General features: G+C 39.5%; 1 pseudogene; it reads left to right on the forward strand.

Annotated features, from left to right (window-relative positions):
* The first annotated feature begins 2,302 nt into the window (after positions 1 to 2,302).
* On the forward strand, positions 2,303 to 3,034 carry LOC148033811 (uncharacterized; annotated as a pseudogene).
* Positions 3,035 to 15,311: the final 12,277 nt, after the last annotated feature.

Here is a 15,311-nt window from a genome sequence, read left to right on the forward strand (position 1 = left end):
ATTTTGTTTCTGCAACAGCTTGGAGATAATGTCATGCCACACATATTCAAGATGTCTATGATTGGACCAGGCTCAGGAGTTGACCTTGTTAATAGAATGCAACCTGGTGGATCTTTGGGAGATCAATGCATCCACTTTGACCATGTGCATAGGGTGAAAGGTTGGAACACAATGGGAGCTCATGTTTATGATCCCCATATTCGAGAAATAATGACCATTGCAACCTGCGAGTTCAAAGTGGAGGATGAGGATGCACAAGTATCATTTTGGCAAATGTTAAATAATGTTATGATAGAAAATGGATTCTCTATCCCAAAATTTTGAGGTTTTATGGCAGATGTTGCACAAGCAAATTGGCTAGCAATTAGAAGAGTCTACAATGGAGGACCAAGCAACATCATGTATGGCAGGGAAAGGACTTGCTCGTTTCATTGGGAGATGAGCATGGTCATGCATGCAAAGAGATGTGTCAAGGCCCCATATCTAGAGGAGCACAAACTTCTTTGTAGAAAATGGAAGGTTGCAAGGACAGAGCAAGAAGCCGAACAGTGCAAAGAGGCACTCTTTAAGTTTTGGTCTCCTGTCCATGTAAAGGATGGAGAGCTCCCTGGATTAATGGCTTGGTTCCACTAGTGGGATGTCAGGGTTTCCCAATGGGGAGGGATGTTCATGGAGCAGCATGAAAATGCAAGGTTTGTGCCAACAACAAATTTATCGGAATGTAAGCACTCGAGCATGCGAGCAACTCATGGGCAATCTAAGTATGTCTCACTCTATGAGGCATGTAGTGCTGATTTGGCATTGGCTGTGTTGCAAAGTGCACACTACAAAGCATTTATGGAAGGAAAGCACCTTGGTAGTGGACCAACCTTGCAAAGATTGAAAGAAAAAAATTTGTGTGGAGAATCAAGTGGTTCTAGTCAAAAGCTGATTGATCTAACACATGCAGTGCTCTTAGAGGCAGGTGTGCAATCACTAGAGATGTTTAAACCACAACAAGAATGATAGCCTCCAATTTTGTCATCAAAAAAGCTAAAAGATTTGGGATCTACATCGACAAGTTATTCACTTTATCAAAAATGTTTGTGATATTGTATCTAAGTTGTACTTCATTGATATATATTTACCATTGTAAATGCTTGGCTTGGAGCTATAAAAGCCATTGCATATGTTCCTTGATTTTAAAAACCTTAGGAATCTTTCCTAGAATACATGCAACACATAAGGGCTCCAACCTTAGTCTTTTTGTATGGTCAAAAATATTTGATTTAATAAAGGTTCAAAAGGGTGCAATTGGGGTTCTTGGGGAAAAGTGGTTGAGGAGGTTGGAGCACGGCAGATTGTGGTGCCTCTTTAACTTCCCTCTTCCCTCTTTTCCAAACTCTCTTTGTCCATCCTTCTTCTTGCTCTTCCTGTGTGCTGCAACTATAGATCTTGAGTGTGTAGAGGAAGAGGAGGAGCCTCCTGATCTTGTTTCTTGATTGGTGAGGGTGTGTCTTGAGTCTTTTGTGTGTGTGTATTCATGGCAAGAAAGGCTTGTTTGCAGGTTTCATGGTGAGGAGCAAAGCTCCAAGCATATACTTTGCTGCTCCGTACCCTGGCTTTGTGCTTGTTTGAGTGCTGGGTGAGAGCCAGTCATTTTTTGGTTCCGTTGCCGGGACCGGGCTAGCCATGGATCCTGCAAAGTAAAGAGCAGGTTTTCAAGATCTTTGAAGAGCAGGGAGTTGTATGCAGATTTGTTCTCAGCAGATGGCGTGCCCTTTCTTCCCCTCAGATAAGAATAAGATGAAGAAGTAGGAGAAGAGGAAGCAAGAAAAAGATTCAAATTGGCGATCTATTTTGCTTCCATCTCCTCTCACAAATCCAAGGCGACCTGTTCATCTTGCCTTCCACAACAAAGAAGAAGACGATTAATCTGTTCACGAAAACGAAGGCGCAAAAATGACGGAAAAGGAGGAAGCAGCAAAAGGACGAATAAGAGGATGGATGCAAGCAGAAGAATAAGTGGCGACAATGTCAAGCACTGCAGCCGCCCTCCTCATCCCTGATGGGCCTCACCATCTCGTAATGGAACGTCTCCCACCACATCAACGTCTTCGTCTTCATCTTCTCCAAATCCTTCGCTCACCTGCACGACCATCACCGTCCTCCTGGCTCCCCTCCATCCATTATTTCCCTCCTGTGCGTTGGCTCTATCCTGCAAAGGAGAGCACTCATGGATACTGAAAGCTCCACAGAGAGAGAGAGAGAAGCATCGAGATAGGGAAGTGGCCCGTGAGAAAAATAAAGACGAGGAGGAGGAAAGAGACCCCAACAGGAAGCGGCGAAGAAAGGAGGAAGAATCAGGGAAGGCTGAAGTGAAAGGCAAGAAAGATGCTGAGGAAGGTGATCCTGAGGAGGAACAGAGGAAGCTTGATGAAGAGATGGAGAAGCGTAGGAGGAGAGTTCAAGAATGGCAAGAACTACGGAGAAGACAAAGAGGAGGAGGAAGGGCTGTCGTTATGGGGATGCAGGGAGAAGAGCGTGTGGGAGGATAAACTGGCAGGCTACGACGACCTCATCGAGACCTTCTCCTCCGCCAAGAAGAGCAACAAGCCTAATAAGCTTCCCGACCTCGACCGCTTCTACACTCGAGACTTGCCCCGTCTCATCTCCACCCGCCGCCCTTCCCCTTTCATCACCACGCAGGAGCTCTCGAAGGTCGTGGAATGGAAGCTCACGCGAGGCAAATGGAGGCCGTGGTAGCTGTGCTGGGCCGTCTAAAGGACTATTCTCTCAATCAGTACCTGCTGTATGCTGAAGCGCTTCAGAATAAGGCGAAGGAATTAGGTCTTACTCCCTCTGATTTGGAAAGGGCATTGTGGTGCTCAGCCATTGGAAAGAGCTCCCTTGTGAGCAAAGATAAGGCCAAAGGTGCCGGCAGTAAGACTGTGCAACAATCGACTTCAAAGAAGAGGAAATTGCGCTAGATCAGTAACAGGATTCCAGAGACCCACCCGGCCCATATACACTGGTCTAACCTCGACCTTAACTCTAATGGAAGGAGTTCATATGCAACACATTAAAGAAAATCAAGCAACCAATGTTCTATTTTTGTCTTTTCTTTGAATAAGCCAAGCATTGAGTCACACGGGTGGGAGAACATTAAAGTTAAATCTGATGAAGTGGGAGTGCTACTTTGAAGATCTTTTGTGGGTTTTTCACCTTTTTGGTGTCAAATTGGTGGATTTTCAATGTTTTTTCTTCATGGAGATAGTGTGTCTCCCAAAATCAAAGCATTGTGGTATTCATCCTTATCAGTGTATTAGTTAGTGATGGGTGTTTGGAATCAAGACAAAATATTGATGTGAAGAGATAATGGTTGTTGAAGAAGTGGACAAATGATCCACGGAAGTGTGAAGAAATGAGAAGAAGGATATGATGTTTTTCTTGAAGCTTACAATGGAAGTTTACCATGGTTCTTTGGTTCGCGGGAGCTCACCAATTTAAGTGTGGGAGGAATGATAGCCTCCAATTTTGTCATCAAAAAGGCTAAAAGATTTGGGATCTACATCAACAAGTTATTCACTTTATCAAAAATGTTTGTGATATTGTATCTAAGTTGTACTTCATTGATATATATTTACCATTGTAAATGCTTGGCTTGGAGCTATAAAAGCCATTGCATATGTTCCTTGATTTTAAAAACCTTAGGAATCTTGCCTAGAATACATGCAACACATAAGGGCTCCAACCTTAGTCTTTTTGTATGGTCAAAAATATTTGATTTAATAAAGGTTCAAAAGGGTGCAATTGGGGTTCTTGGGGAAAAGTGGTTGAGGAGGTTGGAGCACGGCAAATTGTGGTGCCTCTTTAACTTCCCTCTTCCCTCTTTTCCAAACTCTCTTTGTCCATCCTTCTTCTTGCTCTTCCTGTGTGCTGCAACTATGGATCTTGAGTGTGTAGAGGAAGAGGAGGAGCCTCCTGATCTTGTTTCTTGATTGGTGAGGGTGTGTCTTGAGTCTTTTGTGTGTGTGTATTCATGGCAAGAAAGGCTTGTTTGCAGGTTTCATGGTGAGGAGCAAAGCTCCAAGCATATACTTTGCTGCTCGGTACCCTGGCTTTGTGCTTGTTTGAGTGCTGGGTGAGAGCCAGTCAAAGAGACAAGAAGTGTTAGAAGGAAAAGGGGTAACGTAGACCCAAGAGTGATCTTGCCACCAACAGATAGCCATAGACCTGGATATTCAACAGTGTGACTGTTGGCAAAACAATGAGGTTCAGAGGTGATGGAATGGAGCAGAATTTGCAAAAGGAGACAGAATTTGCCTTGAAGATATGCAAAGAGAGCACAATCTACCCTACGCATTGGGCCATCATAAGAACAAAAGCACATAGTATTGTGACTTGTTTTGGCTTCTTGGAGTCCAAGAAGGCTAGATGTGGGAAACTAATTAACCCTCTTGGTAAGAATGCAACTGTAGGTGTGCCTGCACCATGTTTCAAAGGAAGGAGACGTTATAGTTTTGATGGTACAGTGGGACAATTCATATGGTTTTGTGGAAATGATGTTCTCCATACATGGAAGGTGGATAGCTCAGTGATGGGAATACCAGGAGATGCTCCAGCGACATGGAAGATTGCTCAAAGCACCATGGTGACAGAGACAGAGAAAGCAAACTTGCAAAGAGCTGGATTTGTTCTTGCAGAGAATGATGAGGTTGTGGATAGCTTCATAGTTCCACGTGATAGACCACGTCCAAGCCATGAGCGGCCACTGTGGAGAAATGGAAAGCCTGTGAAGTGGAGAAGCAAGTTATCTAAACAATTTCAAGAACAAATAAATGTGAGAAATGCGGGATCTAGATCATGGCAAAGGCGGAAGCTATGGAGGATGGAAGATGAAGATACTACTCATGTTGACATTGACAAAGAAGACAACTGTTACACAAGTGAATTAGGTTTCAAGATTGAGACTTGAACTCATAAACACAATCTTGTGTAGGACTGACAATGACACAGGGACTTGACACAAAGAGACAAGTACTATTGCATTATCATCATATGAAAGTGATAGTCAAGTACATCATTATATAGGATTGCTTGGTAGCACATTTCATCACTGTGCCTATGGGATCTATCTCTCTTCCTAGAATGAACTGCATCTTCCTAGCCTAGTTGTTCCATACAAAGGGGCATACATAGGGTGTGATTGGCAGATTCTCAACACCCCTCCTCAATCACAATCTGAAAGTACAAAGTGTGTAGAGGCTTTAGTGAGAGCAGCACCTGCAAAGTGTCGGCATACCACAAACATGGCAAAACACTAGAGGCTGTCGTGGAAAAGGCTAAGTGTGGGTACCATAAACATGGTGGACATCCAGAGGCTATAACAGGGGCCTCACAAAGTGTACAAAGGCTGTAGTACAAGGCTACATGAGGAGTTTTTACAAGCTTATAAAAGGAACATTAAGGCAGGTACAATGCTTTTAAAACAGAAAATGAGAGACAAGGATCGATAGGCCCTTGTGGTCTTTTTCAGCATATGATTTCTCTTTGTCAGTATGGAAAATCTTCTTGTCTTTCATCTTTGGTTCTTCAGCTTTGAATGATGTGATCTTTTGGTCTTCATGGCTGATCTTCTTATTGTCCTTCTTCCTTTGCTCTTTGATCTTATGGTCTTCTTGGTCTGGTTCTTCTTTGACTTTGCTTGCAACTTTAGTCTTCATGTCGATGTCCCCCTCAAGCAAAGGTATCCTCTTTGAGGTAGTGAAAATGTCTTCAAAATCTTCTGATGGATTCATTGATTGAACTTTGATGTAGATAGCTCCATGTCTTTCTGCAAGTAAGATAGCCAAGTCTTGTATGCAATGTAAATGGGCACCAAGAGTAATGTTACTCTTTATAACAGGCAACCACCCAAGAGACTTCATGCTTGGCAATTCCATGATGGAATTAGCTTAAAATTTCTGAAACTTTCTAGCACAAAGTTGAAATCTTAATGTGTCATAAGACACAACCAATGGTAGTGTGAAAACACACTATGTAGTATCAAAAGATACTATGGTTGAACTTGATGATGATTCTTGATGCTTTGATTTTGTTGATGCTTATCTTCTTGAATATTTTTCTTGATGGGAACTTCAGTAACACAGTGGATCAGAGTGACAGAGGCTTGGGTTGAGTGTCAGGAGAGAGAAAATGAAGAATTTTTGAGTTTGAAGGATTTTGGCTATGGTGGATTTTAGGGTTTCATGATAGGGGCCTAATTTTTCTAACATTGCAAGAGCTATGGTGGATTATTTTTTAAAAGAAATTTATGGAAATGTAGCTTATGTGATGCTCTACCAAAACCCTAATCTCCTCGTCCAGATCGCGGCCCGTACTACACGCGCAGAGAAGAATACCGTGAACAGGCACAGTTCTTACAGATTTCCGCGATTTCGTCAATGTTGGAGCAAAGGGTGACCAATGTCATGGTTGTTGGTGCTGGGATAAAGCCTCCTGATGTGAGGAATGATTCCTTAGAAGAAAGCAAGAGGAGATATACTTTGTATTGGGAGATCCAGGGACTCCAATCAAGGTATGCCCTGCAGGTCACAGATTTGGGCTATGGCAGTGATTGACAATTTAAGAAATGCTGAGCTATGGAGTGGCCAATGTCAAGGATTAATGTGATACAGGGAAGCTTTGTGAGTTGGGGAATACTTCTCCAGAAGGAAGCTCCAAGAGATTTGACCTGTGGGGTGAGATATAAGCAGCTCAATCTGACAGGGTGCTGCTGGCTATGGCTGCCATGGAAGCTTCAGTGAGGATAGAGTTGGGAGATGAAGTCATGAGCTGACATTGAGCTAGATTGATGTTGAGAGGAATCAAGAGAGGCTGGAGAAGCAATGCCATGCCCAACTGGGCTCTGATACCATGTGAGAAATGCGGGATCTAGAGCATGGCAAAGGCGGAAGCTATGGAGGATGGAAGATGAAGATACTACTCATGTTGACATTGACAAAGAAGACAACTGTTACACAAGTGAATTAGGTTTCAAGATTGAGACTTGAACTCATAAACACAATCTTGTGTAGGATTGACAATGACACGAGGACTTGACACAAAGAGACAAGTACTATTGCATTATCATCATATGAAAGTGATAGTCAAGTACATCATTATATAGGATTGCTTGGTAGCACATTTCATCACTGTGCCTATGGGATCTGTCTCTCTTCCTAGAATGAACTGCATCTTCCTAGCCTAGTTGTTCCATACAAAAGGGCATACATAGGGTGTGATTGGCAGATTCTCAACAATAAATAGGGCAAATTCAATGGTTGCAGAGGTTGTGAAAGAGAGTATTGTTCCTCTTGGTGAAGCTCATGTTTACTTTCTAAAGACAGAAGGCTCAATAGTAGATGGGTTGACCTATTCTATCACTGTGTCACAATATCCAAGATGCTCATGTGAGGACTTTACTCAGCGAGACACGAAGAATTTGGTATACATGCCATGCAAACACCTATACTATGTCTTCATAAAGGTCTTGGGACTCAATGAAGTCGTGCATCAATTCATACACCAAGCAGCTCTTACTAAGGTGGAGTTGGCTCAAGCACTACTTCCAAGAGTTGGATAGTGCGCTTTTTGGTCTTGTGGATGGCCAAAGCTTTGAGGAAACATTTCCCTAAATGTTTTGTCATTTAAAAAAAGTATCCTTTTGTCTTAAGGGTTTTATTTAGGTAGATAAATTACTATGTTTAAGGTATTCGAGGCTAGGGTATTTTTGAATTCAACATACGGCCTTTTCTTTTTGGACATGTATAGCTACTTTAATGAGCTTTCATCTATTGTGTCCGTTTTGTTAGCTTCATCCCACGATATGGAATGATATAAGAAATACTTTTGTAATTTGAACTTGTTTTGTTCATTGGGAGACTGAAATTAGTTCCTCATCTATGTTTCAAGATCATACTATACTATTTTCTTACCACCTTCTTTGTGAGATGAACATGGATTACACTTTTTTGTGTCATTATTGGGATGAGTTATGTGAGCTCTATGTGTGTGTCTTCATTATATTTAATTTTAATCTACAATTTTTATCTGTATACGTCAGTGATGCTCTAGGGGTAGGTATGTTAGAAGGTCGCTTGTTGCTCGAATTTTCATGCTCGATTTTCTAGCCTTGCTCGATTTCCATTGCTCGCTTTTCTAGCCTTGCTCGGTTTTCATCGCTTGCTCTTTGGTTTTCCTCAGTGTTGATTACCCCAAGCTTCTGTCATTGCCTTTTTAAAAAGGTTCAATCGGTTTTTCAAGTCTTTGAGATCATCATCATTCCACTCTGTTTTATCACAATAAAAGAATACTTTGTCTAGTGTTTCCCAAACATTGGCTTTTCTATTCCGAGCTTGTCCATTATCAGCATGATCCTTGACTGCATTATGTAGGCACTTCCATTGATTGTATATAATAGTTGAGCTACCATTCTTAGAGTTTATCTTACCAAGTCTCCCATGAAAGTCTAGGAATCTTCTAGCCTTCACTCCACCAATAGATGGCTTTTTGGGGACACAATTGTCAGTCTTAGACTTTTGAAGATCTGGTTCAATAACAACATTACCACCACGCAAACCAATTGTAGATAAGACTTTTTCAATCTTTGTTATAGCATTTGTTCTAGCTGATAATGGCTTCACCTTCCATGCAAATCCTATATAAAGATGAACAAGCTTTTCAATTATCCTACAAAGTGCATGAAGTGTATAGATATGGGCATTCACTAAAGGAATATCTAGAACTGGCTTAAACTGTGAATCCTTGTTGTGCCTAGAGGGAGCTCTATTCCAATCGCTTGAGTTCAACTCTCTACTTGGGGACATGCAACATAGGCAAGGAGATCTAGAGTTGGCTTCCTTTGATACATTGTACATACATTTAAGTGTCTTTAAGTCACGAGCTATGTGCCACTCAATCTTATAGTTCCCAAATCCTTCAACAAATATCTCTTCTCTTGGTTGTTGTCTCTTAATAACATCAGGTATTGGTGTTTGATGAAAAACCCAATACAATATATCAAAATCCTCTGTATCTACTTCGAATGCTCCTAGCCACCAAATGTTGTGTTTTGATTGAACATTGAATGACATTGAGTGATTGTAATGATTTGATGAAAGTGCCCTATTCATCAAGGTAATTGGGACCCTCTCTAGTTTTGTACATTTTAGAATCTCACTTTCATCAAGTTTAACCGCAAATCTAGCCACTCCTTGTGCCTCTTCTAGTGACAAGTCATAGAATCTAATCATTAAGCATTGTAGGGTGGGAAAGTCAAGGAAAATATTGTTAAATTCATTGAATACAACTTTCTTTTTCTTTCCCTTGAAGCTAGCCTTGATATGGAAAGGCTCACCCAGAGTCTCCATTACCTTGTTATTCACTCTCTATCTAATAGTTCTAACCACAGATGGCCTTGGAAGTATGCAATTACGTACTTTTCCTTGCTTCATATTTGAATGTAAAAGCTGAAAAAGTTGTATATAAGCATCTCGACTGATACTAGTATTATCTAGTGTCTTCTACACTAACTCAATATCCAAAGAGAGATCCTTTATAAATGACTCCAAGCATTGTTTCTTTGCCTTTTTAAATTTCTTCTTCTCCAAAATATCTTTTGAAACTACTGAAGGAAGAAGATGATAATAAAACTGAGATGCTTTGAAAGAATCTCTTTCACTTACATTTGGTTTAAAAAGAGACCTAAACAAAATCAACATCACAAATCAATACAATTAATTATAAACAAAGTCATATTTCATATTTTTAAGGTGGAACAGAAATGTACCTTGCTGCTTGGATTCTTTTACTACAACCACCTCCTCCTGGTCTGAGACTCTCAATATTTCTAAGAGCCTTTTGTCGATTTCGAAGTCCTAAAATAGTTTGCTTTCATTGATAAGATTTGATGCATTTCTCCAACAAATGAATCCTCTGTTGATAACCTTCTAGCATCTATAGTAACTCATTGTTATGTTTTGATAAAATATGGTTCTCCAATTTGAGGACATCCTTTTCTATAACCAAGTTAAGTGTATAGCCTAGAAACCCATTATAACCATCACCAATGAGCCTCAACAATGAAGAGCTATTATAGAAAGGTGGAGTGCTATTTTTGCTAGGATATTTGGGATATATCCTGCTATCTAACAAAAGATCAAGATTCTTCTTTCCTTCAAACCTGAGTATATGTTTTGTAGACTCTATAATGGTAATGGGTTTTGTTCTCTTCCTTATTGGTTCATACTCACTATCCAACTCAATATGAAGATGATAGAGAAGCCTTTTACTAGAGCTATTGAGATCATTGGATGACTGATCAATAGCTAAGGATGTGATTAGAAGATTGGATTGAAAAAGTATGTGAATTAGAAATAAGAAGGAAAACGGAGAAGAAACTAGTAAGTATGGGAAAGAAAAAAGAGAGTGAGAATGGAGGGAAGTAATCAAACATTGAACAAAATTCAAATTGAATATTAGTTTTCACTTTAATGAGGATGAGTAAGATCTTGATTATGAGAATCTTTGTCACCTTTATGGCAGCCTAGATTTCTAGGTTTGATGTGACCATGAGAATATCGCACCAATGACTTATTAACAATTTTTTATATATTCACTTACCAAAATATAAAAAAATTTAAAAACAAAAAAATTATTTCCTAAAATATTTTCTCTCTCTAAGATCGCTTACAGGGCATTTTCGAGACCTCAAAACTCCCCTAATGGACCCTTCTTCTTCAAGCTTTGAGATAAATGCATGATCTATTCTTTCTTTGTTTTTCTCTTTTCTTCTCTACTCTCATTCTTTTTGTTTATGGAGAGATGCATAGAGCGAGGGGGGGAGAGAGAGATAGAGGGAGAAAGGATGGGAGAGAGAGGGAGAGAGAAATATATAGAGAGAGATAGAGATAAAGAGGGAGGGAGTGACAGAGAAATTAAAAAAAGAGATAGAGAGAGAGAGAGAGAGAAACAGAGGGATATATATATATATGGAGAAAAATAGGGAGGGAAAGAGAGAAAGAGAGAGAGAGAGGGAGAGAGAGGGTGAAAGAGAAAAATAAAGAAAAGTAGAGAGAGAGAGAGGGAAAATAAAGAGAGAGGGAGAGACAAATAAAGAAAATAGAGAGAGGGAGGGAGAGATACAGATAGAGATAGAGATAGAGATAGAGAAAGAGAAAGAGAAGAGAAAGAGAAAGAGAAAGAGAAAGAGAAAGAGTAATAGAGAGAGGAAGTGGGAAAGGGATAGAGGGAGAGGAAAAGTGATAGCGAGAGAAGAAGAGAGAGATAAATAAAGAGAGAGGGGAGAGAGATGAAAATATAGATAGAGAGGAAAGGAGGAAGAGAGAGAAATGAAGATAGGGAGGGAGAGGTAGAAAGAAAAATAAATGGAGAGAAAGAGAGGGTAAGAGAGAAATAAAGAAAAAGGGGGAGAAGAGAGAGAGAGATAATATACAAGAATATTGGCCACATATAAGAGCTCTGATGGTCATATACAACTAACTTGTATTTCTTGGGACCTATTCACTAAAGAGAAGCGCATGGTGAAGTAAATTATCACATATTTACCCGCAAGCATGCTCATAATATAGACTTACCTCCTAGTATATCTTGTGGACAAAGTGGAGATTACATGATCGGTCCATATCCAATGGATGTTCTTCTTGGATCATTTCATGAAAACCTTGAAAATCTTTATTTGACAACAATCTTATTTAGAGGGCAGCATGGTTGAAGGATAATGGTTAGTGTCAAAGGTATTGGTATATATTTTAAAGTGGCTATTAACGGTGGATCTAGATAACATGATGTTGTGGAAGCTAAAGAATAATGATAAACTAACATGAGATGCGGTAGTTGGAAATGGGATAGAGAAGAGGATTGATAGAACCATGGAGGAGAAAGTGAATTATTTTTGTATTTGTACCATGCATTCATGGAGAAGTGTCTGAGTAGGTATGAGCATGCCAGAATGGAATGGGAGGCAGTGCGATTAGAATTTTAGCATAGTACAAGTTAGTAGCCTATTCAATATCTTGAGGGCATGTAGGAGTTGCCACGGTTCATGCTTGTGAGGAGGTTGCATGATGTCCTAACAATAACTTTAGTCAAGGGGAGGAAGTCTCTAGGGAGGAGTGGGAGTTCTCAAGAGGATATAGTTTGAAGGTAAACATGTGATGTCTTTGTTGTTGTATCTAGTAACTATATGTGGCAACTAACCTAGCAATTTCAGTAAACATGTGATGTCTTTGTTGTATCTAGTAACTGTATGTGGCAACTAACCTAGCAATTTCAATGTACAATAAAAAGTCTACAATGTGACATGGTTACATGGGGGACATTTTTGAGTGGAGGGCATTGATAAATTGCACTCGACAAGATAGACTATGGTGTCATGGAGAAGTTTGAGTAAGAGAGTTGATGGTGGACCACAAATTTGAATATTATAGTGGTTGAGATAGAGTATTTTAGCAACTTGCAAAGTGTTATTTGAGTAGATTGTTGTAGTTTCTCCATGATCATATTCGATGTACAATGTTTTAAAGTCATTTTGGAAGGAACAAGGGTAACCATTTGATGAGGGCTATCTAGATTCTTGGAGGCAAATTTCAAGAAAATATAAAATGATTTGTATATATTTGTCTTGCTAAGTCATTGTGAGCAAGTGCATAGCCTTTCCTAAAAAATTTACCATAGCATAAAAAAGTCACAAATGCTTTTTTTCCTTTGCAAGATGCTCTTAATTGATTTCAAATAGGTAATCTTGTATCTTAACGCACAACAACCTCATTGGTGGTATGTTGTGCCTACAATTCCTCAGATGGCTAGAGTGTATGATGAAAGCAATATCCGTAGCATAGACGTGGATTGTATGCAGGTAGACAAGTTGCTATTGCAAGAGAAGGAGGATCTCATAAAGTCCACCTATAAGAAATAATCTATATAATGTGTGTTAAAAGAATATTAAGAAATACCCTTTCTTTATATACTATAAGGTATTAAAATGACCCCTTTTACTTTACTAAACTTATGAATTTCTTTCAAATTATAATTAACAAATCTCTTTTGTAAATATAATCCTATAAATTTTACTAAATATATTAATACCCTTTCTTTTGAACTCATGTGATATCTTACATGTTCTATAAGGTGGACCCCCTTGATGGAGGATGAGGGCTTGTGGCATATGGAGAAGACAATCATGAACAATCCAGGGGAAGAGATATCAATACAAGAATTTTCTGAGAGTGAAGTAGACTCTTCTATCTATGGGGACCTACGCATAGGCTTTCCAGTGTATGCCAATCTATGCCAAAAGCTTGTCATATAGCCATATAATCAATCATATTTGTATCCACTTTTTGTCAAATTTGTTGACTACTTTTTTATGTTAATACTTTATTATATGCTTTCTAACTTAATACTTCTTCATAGAAATATGTTATCATGCTTCACTTGCGCCCTTATATTCAAAATGCTAACATCGATTTTTGGTTGTGCAGTCTAGAGAGTAGGATGATCGACAATACACAAATAACAAGATATAGGAGACTTTTATGCATATGTCTTTAGATCAAATGGCATCTTTCAATGACATAGTAACCAAAATTTGTCTTGATTTGCATCTAGATGTTCTATATATTCTACCTTGGTGCATCTCTAGTAGGAAGAGTCAATGCTCTAGATTGGCCACCATGGAGGGAGGTGGCTCATGGATGCCTCACTCAACTAGTGGAGGTGGTGGTTGTGTTGAATACCTCAAGGAGCCATAAACTTTCTCTCCTTCCCATTCTAAGTGTGGTTCTAGGGGGTGTTGTGGAGATATAGATGTTGTGACCCCATGGCCAGTTCCTACTCCTCACTCTTGTGCTAGTTCTAGAAGGGTGGCTCAACTGTGTACTGTAGAGACACCACTGCAGTGTCCCCTCCCTTCAATTGAGTGGATACTTAATGCCACTTGGATTTTCTACACCTATAGACATTCATGCACATGTGATGTTGAGTTTTTCCTAGTTGTCTACGGCCGCAGGTGGCACTTCTATGGGTGATACTTTGAGAAATGTCATCCTTATAGGTATATTAGATACATAGGGGTCTCCTAGTTATATCCAAGAGCATAGTTAGAGGTTGGAGAGGGCGTACCTTAGAAGTGCCCTATCAAGGTACAAGTACTTAGTGAATGGAAAAACTAGTGCTGTGCTAATGAATGATGAGGAGAGGAGGGTGATTACACACATGCATGAGTTGTGCCGGTAGATTTTTAAGCACAATGTATTGGATCATTTGAAGAATATACCAAATGCTAGCAAGGACTATATGATAGCATCCTTACATGAAGAAATTTCAATATCTACACTAGCTAATTGGTTCTCCACTAGATGGAGAATGGAGTGTATGTATGCCTACATATGACACATATAGTCAAATGCACACAAGCAATCAAGAATGGCACACCAAAGCTTGAGTGGTTGGACCAAGAGGATCAGAGGAGACTCAAAGAGGAAGCTATGGACTCTCCAAGGTGATTGTGGTAACAGCGAGATACAGAGAGGGCATAGCTGGAGGCATAGCTGGAGGGGAGTCATGCACCACCTCTCATTGGACTTCTAAGTTCTCTATTTGTTATGTTCACTTTTTTATTTTATATTCTGCTTATACTAATAACCTTATTTCTATTAATGCTACCTTGTCTTTTTTGCTACATCACTCAATCACTAATTGCAACCCCATGGGATTGGAGACTCAATATGCAAAAAGACATAGTCTTACTACACTCATCGATAGATTACATGCATGTGGTAATGTAGTAAGGCATGCCTCTTTCATGTTTCTAGTTTTTAGTTCTTGTGATGTTGTGTACTCTAGATTGATCTTTGGTTATTTATGTTGTAGAGTCCTTTCATTGATAATTTTTTCTATCGGGACGAGCTCTCAAATAGTGATGAGTTCTAGTAGTCACTTGGATTCATGGAGTATGCACCCCTCCCTTTTTTGGCCTTATGCTCCATGCAGAGTCTTTCCATTGATTCTATGTAGATTTCTTTAGATACATTTCTCCTTCTTTGTATGGACTCACATTTTGCTATATTTATGAATAGTTTTCTCTATTTTGGTTCCTCTTCCCTATCAGTCCATGTAGCTTTATGAAATGTCATCTTCATATTGTACTTCTTTGGAAATTGAAATCAATGAATTCTTTTTTCCTAACAAATCATGATGGATGTTTTTGGATATCATCTGTCTATTCAATTTGTAAATTAATTATGGAACGTTATCTGGCCCATGTGGCT

The sequence above is a fragment of the Lygodium microphyllum genome, chromosome 7, assembly GCF_053477565.2.
Source record: "Lygodium microphyllum isolate KBCC chromosome 7, Lygodium_microphyllum_v1.1.10, whole genome shotgun sequence".
NCBI lineage: Eukaryota > Viridiplantae > Streptophyta > Polypodiopsida > Schizaeales > Lygodiaceae > Lygodium > Lygodium microphyllum.